At 50.7% G+C, this 12,094-nt stretch overlaps 1 long non-coding RNA gene across 1 annotated transcript; it reads right to left on the bottom strand.

Moving 5' to 3' along the window:
- Nucleotides 1–1,815: 1,815 nt before the first annotated feature.
- Nucleotides 1,816–9,512, bottom strand: LOC142360547 (uncharacterized). Its single transcript, XR_012763152.1, has 6 exons — nucleotides 8,970–9,512; nucleotides 3,269–3,411; nucleotides 2,444–2,486; nucleotides 2,215–2,352; nucleotides 2,018–2,064; nucleotides 1,816–1,901 (listed from the first exon to the last, which is right to left on the bottom strand). It is a non-coding gene; the product is annotated as an uncharacterized LOC142360547 (long non-coding RNA).
- Between the last annotated feature and the right edge of the window lie 2,582 nt (nucleotides 9,513–12,094).

Genomic DNA, 12,094 nt, shown 5'->3' with positions numbered 1-12,094 from the left:
GAAGCACCGGGCTGCTCCACTCACCTGCTCATTCCAGAGGCAGACGCCGCGGCCAGCGTTGCTTCTGCTACCTAAGATACCAAGAGACACAAAATTACCGCTTGCGCCCGTGACAAGTCACCCACCCCACGCTCCTCCTCGCTGCCACCCCAGGTCACCTCAAACAGTGGTCCAATGCCTAATGCCGCCCACACACACACAGTCCCGGCAAAATCAAAAGAGACACACCTCACTGAGGAGCCACACAATATTTTGCTCTTACACACTGACCTGGTCAGCAGCAGCCTCACCATCTCAGACCTCTTGTCAGCATGCTGCTCCACCTCTCCGCGGCTATGTGCGGCACCTGCAATAAAATCAAAGCAAAGAGGACATGCTGAGATAATGCCCAACACCAAAGCGTGTCCGCACCGATTCCCACTTTCTGCTCCTTTACCTTGGCTGCTGACCCGTGTTGCCCCTGCCATTTTGCAGGTTGGCACCTCGAAGCTCACATCCCACCTGAAAAACACAAACAACAAGCGATGCTTAGAACTTCACCAACAATGCACACTACAATAATAACTGCTACTTCAGCCCACGAGTCATGGCCCACCTTGCCTGAGTCACCTCTGTTACCAAGACCCTGCTTTGCATCTTCAAAACGGAGAACCCAAAACTTATAAGCTAGTCATACAGCCACCAGTCATATCTTCCCTCCAACACCACACACTGACCTTCTTATGGCACTCTACTTGCGTGTCCTCTGTCGCCCTTTGGCACACCGCTCATCCCTCTGCATCTGTGAAAGCAACATTAAACAAGTCACCCAGATTCAGAGCAATAGTCGACCAGTCCCAGAAGTCTTGTTTCCACTCACGTATACCATCTAGATTCCAACTGCAGCCTGCTGTTAATACACAGGGGATGACCGGATTGTTCTCTGCCTAGCACTACAGAAACAACTCTCCTTGCCCACTGCATACAGGGCTACTTGCTCGGAAATGAACTCTACAACCTTTGCCTATAAAGTCTAGGGTTATCTACACGTTAGCCATAGGATCTCGTTGTTATTCTTTTGCTTGCTGTCACTGCTATGCCCTCAGGTAGAGCAGCTCTAACCCAGACAAACATGCACAGACACTGCACACAGACAAGACCAACAGTGTGACACAGAGACATAAAAAACTCTAAAAAGCACGACTCCTGGCCCAGAGCTGCCATTGGGCAAGAAGACCTAGGGGGCCACAAGTAAGAATCCGTGGCAGCCTGAGAAAAGTCAAGTGCTATGAACTGTGCAAAAAGACCTATCCGCAACTCGCATGAAGTGTGCGCACAATGCCTTTCCTAAAGGCCTAAGAAGTTTGGGATGCCAGGAAGATCTCTCAGAAAAGATGACTAAAGAGACCGCTCAAGATCAGAGGTGCTGTCCCAGCCTGGAACAACGTTGCAAAAGCAGATAGAGCATAAACTTCCGAGACGCAAGACTTATCCATGCTTTACACTTGTAACACAAGCAAAGAAGTTCCCAGCTGGCACTGTAACGATGAGTAAAGCTATTCGAGATGCTAGGGATGGCACCCGAGACGCACAATGCCCTCCTTGAGTGCAAAGAGGACATTGAGACCTGAGGAAGGTCTAAGGCAGAGAAGACAGACTACGCAAATGACACCACCACAGACGTAGGCTGGAACTGCCCTCCCTTGCATACACAGTGTTGTGCAAGAGTAACCTGCTTCCTTTACCTGCCCAAAGGGGCCTGTTCCTGCACAGCCCTGTCCCTACACTAACTTTACAACACCTCCCAACCTTGTTCCCCTCCCTCCGTACCCTCAACTTAACTTTCGGATGGGCAGGGGTCAGAATCCATCCCTGATAAAAAACACATTGGCTACTGCAGTCAACAGGTTCCACTTTGTCATCTGAAAAAAAATAAGAAAGCAACCACACCCCACAAACAGTGATGACCATATCACATTGACCAATGCCAACCTCTCCCATAACAAACCCCTCAGAGGCACCAGGGTGCTCCACTCACCTGCTCCTTCCAGAATTGGATGCTGTAGCCATCATCGCTTCTGCTACCTAAGATACCAAGAGACACAAAATTACCCTTGCGCCCATGACAAGTCACCCACCCCACGCTCCTCCTCTCTACCACCCCAGCTCACGTCAAACAGTTGTCCAATGCCAAAAGCGGCCCGCGCAGCCCCTGCAAAACCAAAAGAGAAGCACCTCACTGAGTTGCCGCAGGATTCGTTGCTCTTAGACACCAACCCAGCCCACAGCTGCTACTTCAGGCCACTAGTCGTGGCTCACCTTGCCCGAGTCGCCTCCGGTGCCCATATCCCCGATTCTCTCATTGCTTGGCACCTTCAAAATTAAAAAGAAAAATCAAAACCTAAAAGCACATCTGTCCTCTGACACCACATGTAAACCCACCTTCTTGCGACGCTCTGCTCACCTCTCCTCCATCACCCTTTGGCGCACGGCTCGTTTCTCTGCATCTGCAAAAGACATATTGTAGAAGTTACCCCAATGCTGACCAATAACTTAATAATTCCACAGGTCTTGTTTCCATTCAAGAACGCCACCTAGAGTCCAACTACAGCCTGCCATTAAAAAAACAAACACAAAAGAACACTAAGCTCTTCACACACAAGCCTTAACGCCTTTGAGATTCAAAGGCCTGACATTAAGTCCTCTATCTTGAGATGCTGAGGCCCAGAGAATTCACACTTCATCTCTTGTGACTGTCATAACTACCTGTCAGCTGCAGGGAGACTTAAACCAGACAGACCTCATTGACATCCAATTGTGACTGCAAAACTAAACTGAGAGAGGCTGATGAACCCTCCTCCCTTCCTCAACCATCCCCTCGTCTCAAAAGTTTAGAATCCCCTTCTCTGCTCCTGAACTGTCAAGGAAGGAATCCCACAGCCTCCTGACAGCTCCTTCCCGGTATTTGCACCCCTGAACCCCCTGCATCGGCCACTCCTCAGGAGCTGTTCCTCTGAGCCACACCCTGCGTTCTGCAGGCATCGCCCACCTTACACCTTCCTGCAGCCTTGGGGCTTTGCTACAGGCCCACAGAGTAAGTGAAACCCTGATGTTTATAATCTATGAGGGGCCTGCCTTGAGCTACAAAGTTTCAAGGGACAACAGAGTCCTCTGAGCAATCGGGAAAGCCAATGAGCTGTCCCATACTCTAAAAGATACTATGCCTTCTGTCCTTGCCACTTTCTTGAGAAATGCTCAATCTCTGTACAGATGCATACAAGATGCTCACCTTAACCCCTGCAAGATAATCTCATCATCAGTCCAACTAAGAGATGCGATGCCAGCAAGTTACACAGTATAGAGCAAAACTAGTGAAAAAAACCAACGTTCCATCTTCAATCAAGTCAGGAGTTCCAGGACAGTGTAATGCACCTAGAATAAAAAGAACAATCTATTCTGTTAAACAATCTTGCCACCCCTGAATTCTCCATAAAAAATTACTGACCTGAAAAAAAAGGTGCAGATAAATATATTCTCTACTAGATCTGCTGCTGAGCCTTGACTCGTCCCGAACATCTTACCTCAAACAGACACCCCTGCTTCTCTAAATATCAAAATAGATCTCCCTGGGTAGCTTAGACAGCTCAAAAGTTGTAATCAACTGAAGGAACAGCAGAGCACTAAGACCAAAGAAAGCCAGGAGTGGAATGAGCTCCCTGATCAGAGGCTGGGGGTCATATACTCCGAGCCTCGCCCACCACCCTTCCCACAGTCCCCTGGGAAAGGGGAGGGATGAACCACCAAAAGACATTAAGGCAGCCAGAGGAGCAGCAGTAAGTTTTCTCATCTGCCTTAAATTTAAAGCGTACAAAGCCTTGACCGGAGAAATTGACCCTTACTGAAAACAACAATGCCTGCTCTTTTACTATAACTATCTCTGTTGCATCACCAACGTGACCTAATAAGTAGTTAAACCTCATTTGTCTGGGGTGTAGACAGAAAAAGATAGATGTCCTACTAAGCTACGCAAGAAAGTAGTTCATTAAATGCAGTAACAATATTATTATCAAAATATATGTGCTTACTTTTCCTATAAAACACCCAAAATGCTACGGGCTTACTTTTAATTTCTAGCAAGACCACGCATGCTACCTAAATTCCACCAGAAGTATTTTCCGGATAGGACTGAATGACAAAGCAGAATTAGATCCTGTAAGAATATAGTAACTCTGGTTGCTAAGTAAATTATTTACTCTAAATAGCCGATGATTCAGAGCCACCTTGAAAGTCTCTCTGACTGACTGCCTTAAGAGAACTAGATGAGTCCCAAAGGACAGAAAACAGAAAAAACCCATGGAAATATAAGAAACAGATCAGAAAATTATATGAAGTGGCCTAATTAACACCTAAGTAGATAGAACAAATTAAATTGCAGAACACAACAAAGAACCACCATGGGAGATATGTCAATAAAAAGAGATGAAGGCTATCGCCTTCTCTGCAAAACTGAAGAGGAGATCTGAGCTGACGATGGACATCTTTGCCATACCGGATACCAAACAGAAACATACGACAAGACAAAAAACAAAAATACTGCTCTGGGGCACTAAGATGGCTTTGGAAAAGATTCCAGTAGAACGGGAGGCATCGTCACATGGATTACAGCGGTCCCGAGAGACCAATGAGATCTCAGGGATGTGGTGAGCTCAAAAGAGAATTGAACAAAGGACAGATGTTGTCTGGGGACTGAATCAAGGAGCACCAAATGGATGAGAGGACAGAAAGATGAACTGGGGCAATGGATGCAGACTCGGGAAGGGTTCTGAGAGGAAAAGAGGGGTGCAAAGTGCCCTCACAAGCAAAAACGGGGCTCTCAGGCACAGGTGATGTGTTGCAAGAGCTCAGCAAAGGGAGCAGAGGAGACCTGAGACCAAAGAGGCCTTAGAGATAACAAGGAGGAACTCCAAAGGGGATTTCAACAAAGTACAGATGTCATCAGGGGGCAGGGGGGCTGCACAAAGGCATGCTAAATAGCAAAGAGTAAGATAAGAGCGCTCTGAAGAGCACAAACAGATAAAACCAAAAGGGAGCTAAAGTGCTACAAGAGTGCTGCGGAGTACAAGAAAGGACTCAAAAGACATTGTTCTAGAGAGCAGAAGAATTAGGAGGGGGCAAGGTAAGAAAAGAAGTCATGGAGACACAGTGAGGGCCTCAGGAGTCCCAGGAGTCTCAGGAGGGCATCTAGGCAAACTAGAGATAACAGAGAGGAACCGAACTGAGACACCCACGATGGCAGGGAAAAAGATAAAGGAACACTTGTAGCAAAGAACAAAAAGGACGGAACAAGAGAGATGGAAAGGGAGATTAAGTGTTACAAGGTGCTGTGGAGATTGAGGAATGTCTCGGGGAAGCATCAGGACTGTGATAAGAGGGGCGTTGAGGGGTGGGGTGCTGTTGGACAAAGGAAGGCTTGGGGATCACACAGAGGAACTCGGGTGACCATCTGAGCAGAGTACATATGGTCTGAGGTGGCTGAGGACTGAATACAGGAATCCTAGAGAGCGTAGAGCAACAAATGAGCATTCTGTGGCTCAAAGATGGCCCCACCTAAAGCACTACATGACATGACAGCAACAGAGGGGTTCCGAGAGGGACAGACAAAAGGCAGCTTGAGGACACAATGAAGTAGTCCAGAGGGGATTTGAAGAGACTACAGATGTCATCAGGTGACCAGGGACTGAACAGAGGTATGCTAGCTAGCGTAGAGGACAACAAGAGTGTTCTGGAGATGAAAGATGGCATCAGGAAAGGTTCTTAGGGAGGGAGAAGGGTGCAAAGTGTGCTACAGAGACAAAGGAATCCACGAGGATGGCCTTGGGAAGTACAATGACAACAAGGGAAGGGTTCAGGGAGCAAGAGAGAGACAGAGTGGCTCTGGGACAAGATGCAAAACTCCAGAGGGTGTTCCAGCAATGTACACATGTCCTCAGGGGACGAGCAACTGAATGGAGACATGCTAGATGGCAGTGAATAAGGCAGGAGAGCTCTGGGGCACAGAGGAATCCTGAGGAAGGGTTCTGTCTGAATCAGAGAGAAAAAATAGTGATGGCGAACTAAAAGAGAGAAAGACAATCTAAAGAGTGATGGCAAAGAAGCAAGAGAAGAAATCATTAAAGAGAGCAAAGGCAAAAAAAAGTAGGCAGATGTCACAGACGGAATGATGTGCTGCATTCATAACAGAGAAGCAACAAAATGTTTCTTGATACATAACAGCAATTTAACAAAATTTGATAGTATATGCGACAGTGGTTGAACAAGCTTCAATGGCAAAGTACACTGCATTATCTATTGCGTAGAAGACAGGGTCAGACAAAACTGTCATGGATACCCTTCCGTGGAGCCATGAGGTTCAGAATGGACCCCCTTGCATTCTAAACTCCTTCTCAGAGAGGAGTCTAGGTGCGGCTGGATCCAAACTTTGCCCCGGACTTGGTAAACAGTTTGTCTAAGGGATTATATGCGCACAATCCATCCTTTACATCACTTAGCTAAGACGTAAATAGGCTCAGCAAACTCAATAGATGAGGACACTGAAAAAAAAAAATTTTAAAAGCGACAAAGTAGAGGACAGGCAGGAAGAAATAAAACACACAGACAGGGAATGAGTTGAATGTAGGCACAGAGAGAAAATTTAGAAAGCAACGGGGTACAGGTCACACGGGTAAGAATTTAAACATCGGGAGAGGGAGCTAGATAGACAGCCCAAGGGAAAGGACATCGGAGCAGCGACACAGCGTAGAGCAGAGGCGGTCACCGAATACCGACACAGGTCACTGGGTAAAGGGAGACTTAGAAGTGCAGTTTTCCCAAAAAGACGGAAGAAGGCTGTGTGGGAAGAGTGAAACAATAGCAGGTGGGGAGCCAGAAAGGGAGAGACATAGAAAGAAAACGTAGAAGGCGACAAGATACAGGGCAACGTTGGCAGAAGAGCAAAACATTCTGGGGAGCCAGAGAGCCCAAAAAGAAGATGGAGGCAGGGACAGGCAGAGATCTGGAGAAGCGTGGCAGGGATGGGCCCAAACACATGACTCACCACAGCTCCTGGCACTGACAGGAGACCTTCACTGCCCCAAGGCTTCTCTCTCTGCCTCTGCCACCTTCCTCATCTGCAGTGCCGGCTGTCCCACTCTCACCCACCCAGGAGCAGGCAGCGGGTGCCTCGACACTTCTTTCCCACGAAGCTTCCTGGACACATGGCAGCTCACATACGCAGCCCATGGAGGCACCGAGCTCCCGGAGCTGTGTGCTGCTGGTGTGGTCCGTCGGGGATGGCTGGGAGCAATCCTGCCTCACCACAGAGACTGGCCGGTCCTTGCTGGAACCCCCCATTGCCTGCAGAACCCCCTTCAATTTGCTCCCCAGCCAGCTCCTGCAGGCAGGCATGCCCAGGCAGCTACCTCCCCAGTCAGAGCCCCTTGGCATAACAGAGGCAGCCCCATCCTCACCTCACTGGCTCCACCCTGGGCTACCCTAGCCCATCCCCACCTGCAGCCTTTTGAACATCTTGGCCCAGCCCCATCCTCACCTCACGGGTCCCACCTGGGCTGCCCCAGCCCACAAATGGAGCCCATCGGGAACAGGGGCCATCATCACCCCCTCCCCTGGACACCACCACAGCCACTTGCTGTGGAAAATATAGAGGAGAAAATTTAAAAACTGGGATGGTGAACTAAAATGGAGACATAAAATAAAATCTAAAATGTGGGCGCGAGAGAAAGAGAAGAAATAACTAAAAATAAATACTTCAAAAAGAAAAAGGTAGGCATATGAAGAACATTTAAAAAGCAATGCGCATTAGGGAAGGAAGTACTTACGAAACAGACATAACAGAGAGATGTAGAAAGACATTTTAAAAAGCAAGGGCACTAAGGAAAGACAAGAGATAATTAAAAAATAAAGGTGGACAAATAAACACAGCAAAAGGGATAAAAGTAGACAAAATTTTAAAAGCAACAGGGAGTACAGAAATGAGGAAAAAATTTAAAACAGACGACAAACTAAAGTGAGGATTTAAGAAGAAAATTTTAAAAGTGACAGTACTAAGGAAACACAAGAAATAATAAAAAAAAACAACGGAATAAATGACGCAGAGAAAGAACATTTTAAATGCACTAGGCATTCGAGAAATTGTATTATTGCGGCAACATCATGGTGGCGGCGGCATCACAGAGGCCTCTGTGGCATGAAAGCGACAGTGGCGGCATCACAACAGCAGCAGTGTCACGGCAGCAGTGCAATCACCACAGCGGTGGCAGCAAAACATAATTGCAGGATTAAAAGGGCTTGACTGGAGCTATGCCCATGAGGAGATGCACTCGAGACTCTTGGGAGAGCTGCCGAGGTGCCTGCTGATCACAAAGGGCTATAGAGACATCAAGACGTGAGGAAGGTATGTGACAAGACAGAGACAGGAACTGCCCAGCCCTGCCACACAACACAAGAAAAGAAGCGCCTAACAGGCACTATGCCGATGAGTACATGCATTCGAGACACTAGGGATGGTGCCTGATGTGCATAACGAGCTCCTTGAGTGCAAAGAGCAACTAGGACGTCAAGACCCAAGGAGGGTCTACGGCGCAGAAGACAGACCACACAAACAACACAAAACCACAGACACAGGCTGGAAATGCCCTGCCCAGCACACACGAGCGTCGTGCTGCAATGAAACCTGGTCCCTTCACCTGCCCAAAGGGGCCTGCTCCCAAGCAGCCCTCTCCCCTACACTAACTTCACAGCCCTTCCCTGCAATTCCCAACCTTGTCCCCTCCTCCCAGCCCCCTCAACTTCGCTTTCAGAAGGACAGAAGTCAGAATCCACCCATCCTCAACAAAAAAAGAAAAAGACATTGGCTAACAGGGATGCTCCTGCAGTCGCCTGGTTCCACATCGTCATCTGCAAAAAAAAATCAAATAAAAAACAAAAAAACACACCCACACACACTGCTGACAGTAAGCGTCACAGCAGCCAACGCCAGCCTCTTCTACAAAGGCTGTCGCCTCACGAGTGCTGCGGTGCTCTGCTCATCTGCTCATTCCAGACTCTGACGCCACGGCCGTCATCGCTTCTGGTACCTAACATACCAAGAGGCACAAAATCACCATTGCTCTTGTGAGAAGTCACCCGCCCCACGCTGCTCCTTGCTGCCACCCAGCTCACTTGGACATTTGGAGTAGCTAAATTAAATCTGCAGCTTCTAGTCCCAGCCCCTCCTCTTCCCTCCTCCAAATTAACTAATGTAAAACTGTATTCTTTGCCATTAGGAGCTAGGGAAGGCATAGCACCCATACCAGCAGAACTGCAGAAACAAGGAGTTATAGTTCCCACCCACTCACCTTACAATTCCCAGGTCTGGCCAGTGCGAAAATCAAATGGAAAGTGGCAGCTATCAGTTATTGCCATTTAAATGCTAATACGGGACCATTAACCACTGCTGTGCCTTACATAGCCGAGCTCATTAGCACCATTCAGGAACATGCCACCCAATTTTAGCAACTGTTGATGTTAGAGACATGTTTTTCATGGTTCCCTTTCAACCTGAACATCAAACCCCCTTTGCTTTCACTTGGAAAGGACAACAATATACATTCACTAGGTTGTCCCAAGAACTTAAACACTCCCCTATCCTAGCACATCATGCCCTAGCAAGGGAATTAGAAAAAATCCCTCTGGATAAGGAGGTAAAAATCTATCAGTATATAGACGATGTGTTAATGGGGGGGGGGGGGGGGGGGGGGGCGGGGAATCGAGCGGCATCAGTTCACAAAGAGCAGGCCACAGTCATTAAACACCTAGAAGGGCTAGGTCTGCAGATTTCACCGGAAAAGGTACAACCTCCTACCCCTCGAGGTAAAATTCTTAGGGATCTAGTAGAAAGGAGGAGCCGTGTGTATTCCTGATGAGACTCTGACAACGTTAGACCAAATACGAATACCTACCTCAAAACGAGAATTGCAGCAGGTATCTGAGGGTATACACAAAAAATTAACTATACAAGAAGATTTCCCCTTAAGTACAAAAATAATCCTCCATCCCGTTATATGAGTTGCCCCTCTGTTTTTTGAACAACTAAAAGTTTGGTTTACTGATGCCTCAGCTAGACATGAAGGGAAAGTGTGGAAATATCGGGCAGTGGCTTTACAGATTCGAACTGAAGAAAAAAATCATAACAGAAAGAGAAGGTAGTGCACAAGTAGGAGAACTAGTTGCAGTCTGGAGCGTATTTCCAACATGAAGCTCAATCCTCTTCTCCTATCTATACTGACTCTTTTAGTGTCTTTAAGGGGTGCAGGGAATGGGAGCAAAATGGGTGGGAGGTAAATCAGATACCTGTATGGCAGAAGGACAAATGGCAAGATATCCTAGGAACTGCGAAACAAGGAAATTTTGCCATAGCCTGGGTAGCTTCCCATCAAAGTGGAGGCGATCTAACTAGCTAGTGGAACAACAAAGTAGATGAACTATCCCATTTAGCTCCCCTACAAAATAATCCAATAACGGAAAATTTGGAAAAATTACCTGAATGGCTGCACGTTAAAAGACGGCATACAGGAAGCAAAGATCTCTACTGTGAGGCGCACGCTCGAGGCTGGCTCGTCACCAAGGAAAGGTGTCACACTTGTATTTCTGCATGTAACCTGTGTCGTAGTCAACTTGACAAACACCCCTTAGACCAACCTCCCTTAGACACTAAAAGCAGTAAGGGACTGTGGGAAACCTGGCAAGTAGATTATATTGCCACTTTCCAAAAACCCTAGGGAAAGAACCACATAGTAGTGGGAGTTGGAGTGGTATCTGGGCTTGTGCAAGCAGAGGCATTCGCCCATGCCACAGAAAAAAAAATACAGTTCAAGCCCTAAAGGGATGATTCAGCTCCTTCCCCAATCAATCCAAACAGATAAGGGCTCACACTTTTGCGCCAAAATAGTCCCAGACTAGGCCACTGAGGAAGGAGTCAAGGGGGTTTTTCATACTCCCTACTATGCTCAAGTGAATGGAGTATTACAGAGAACAAATGATCTAATTAAAAGGCATAACTACTTAAATGTGCACACAGCGAATCCCGCCAGAAAACGCACGAAACCGGCAAAGAATACAACTCGTCCTGCGCAACAGGGTCCGGGGCGCCACCGCGCATGCCCGGCCGCCGGGCGCCACCGCGCATGCCCGGCCGCCGGGCGCCACCGCGCATGCCCGGCCGCCGGGCGCCACCGCGCATGCCCGGCCGCCGGGCGCCACCGCGCATGCCCGGCCGCCGGGCGCCACCGCGCATGCCCGGCCGCCGGGCGCCACCGCGCATGCCCGGCCGCCGGGCGCCACCGCGCATGCCCGGCCGCCGGGCGCCACCGCGCATGCCCGGCCGCCGGGCGCCACCGCGCATGCCCGGCCGCCGGGCGCCACCGCGCATGCCCGGCCGCCGGGCGCCACCGCGCATGCCCGGCCGCCGGGCGCCACCGCGCATGCCCGGCCGCCGGGCGCCACCGCGCATGCCCGGCCGCCGGGCGCCACCGCGCATGCCCGGCCGCCGGGCGCCACCGCGCATGCCCGGCCGCCGGGCGCCACCGCGCATGCCCGGCCGCCGGGCGCCACCGCGCATGCCCGGCCGCCGGGCGCCACCGCGCATGCCCGGCCGCCGGGCGCCACCGCGCATGCCCGGCCGCCGGGCGCCACCGCGCATGCCCGGCCGCCGGGCGCCACCGCGCATGCCCGGCCGCCGGGCGCCACCGCGCATGCCCGGCCGCCGGGCGCCACCGCGCATGCCCGGCCGCCGGGCGCCACCGCGCATGCCCGGCCGCCGGGCGCCACCGCGCATGCCCGGCCGCCGGGCGCCACCGCGCATGCCCGGCCGCCGGGCGCCACCGCGCATGCCCGGCCGCCGGGCGCCACCGCGCATGCCCGGCCGCCGGGCGCCACCGCGCATGCCCGGCCGCCGGGCGCCACCGCGCATGCCCGGCCGCCGGGCGCCACCGCGCATGCCCGGCCGCCGGGCGCCACCGCGCATGCCCGGCCGCCGGGCGCCACCGCGCATGCCCGGCCGCCGGGCGCCACCGCGCATGCC

This window comes from Opisthocomus hoazin, chromosome 1 (assembly GCF_030867145.1).
Source record: "Opisthocomus hoazin isolate bOpiHoa1 chromosome 1, bOpiHoa1.hap1, whole genome shotgun sequence".
In the NCBI taxonomy this organism is placed as follows: domain Eukaryota; kingdom Metazoa; phylum Chordata; class Aves; order Opisthocomiformes; family Opisthocomidae; genus Opisthocomus; species Opisthocomus hoazin.
The sequence above is the reverse complement of the archived record's forward strand: the minus strand, read 5'-3'. Positions and strand labels throughout refer to the sequence as shown.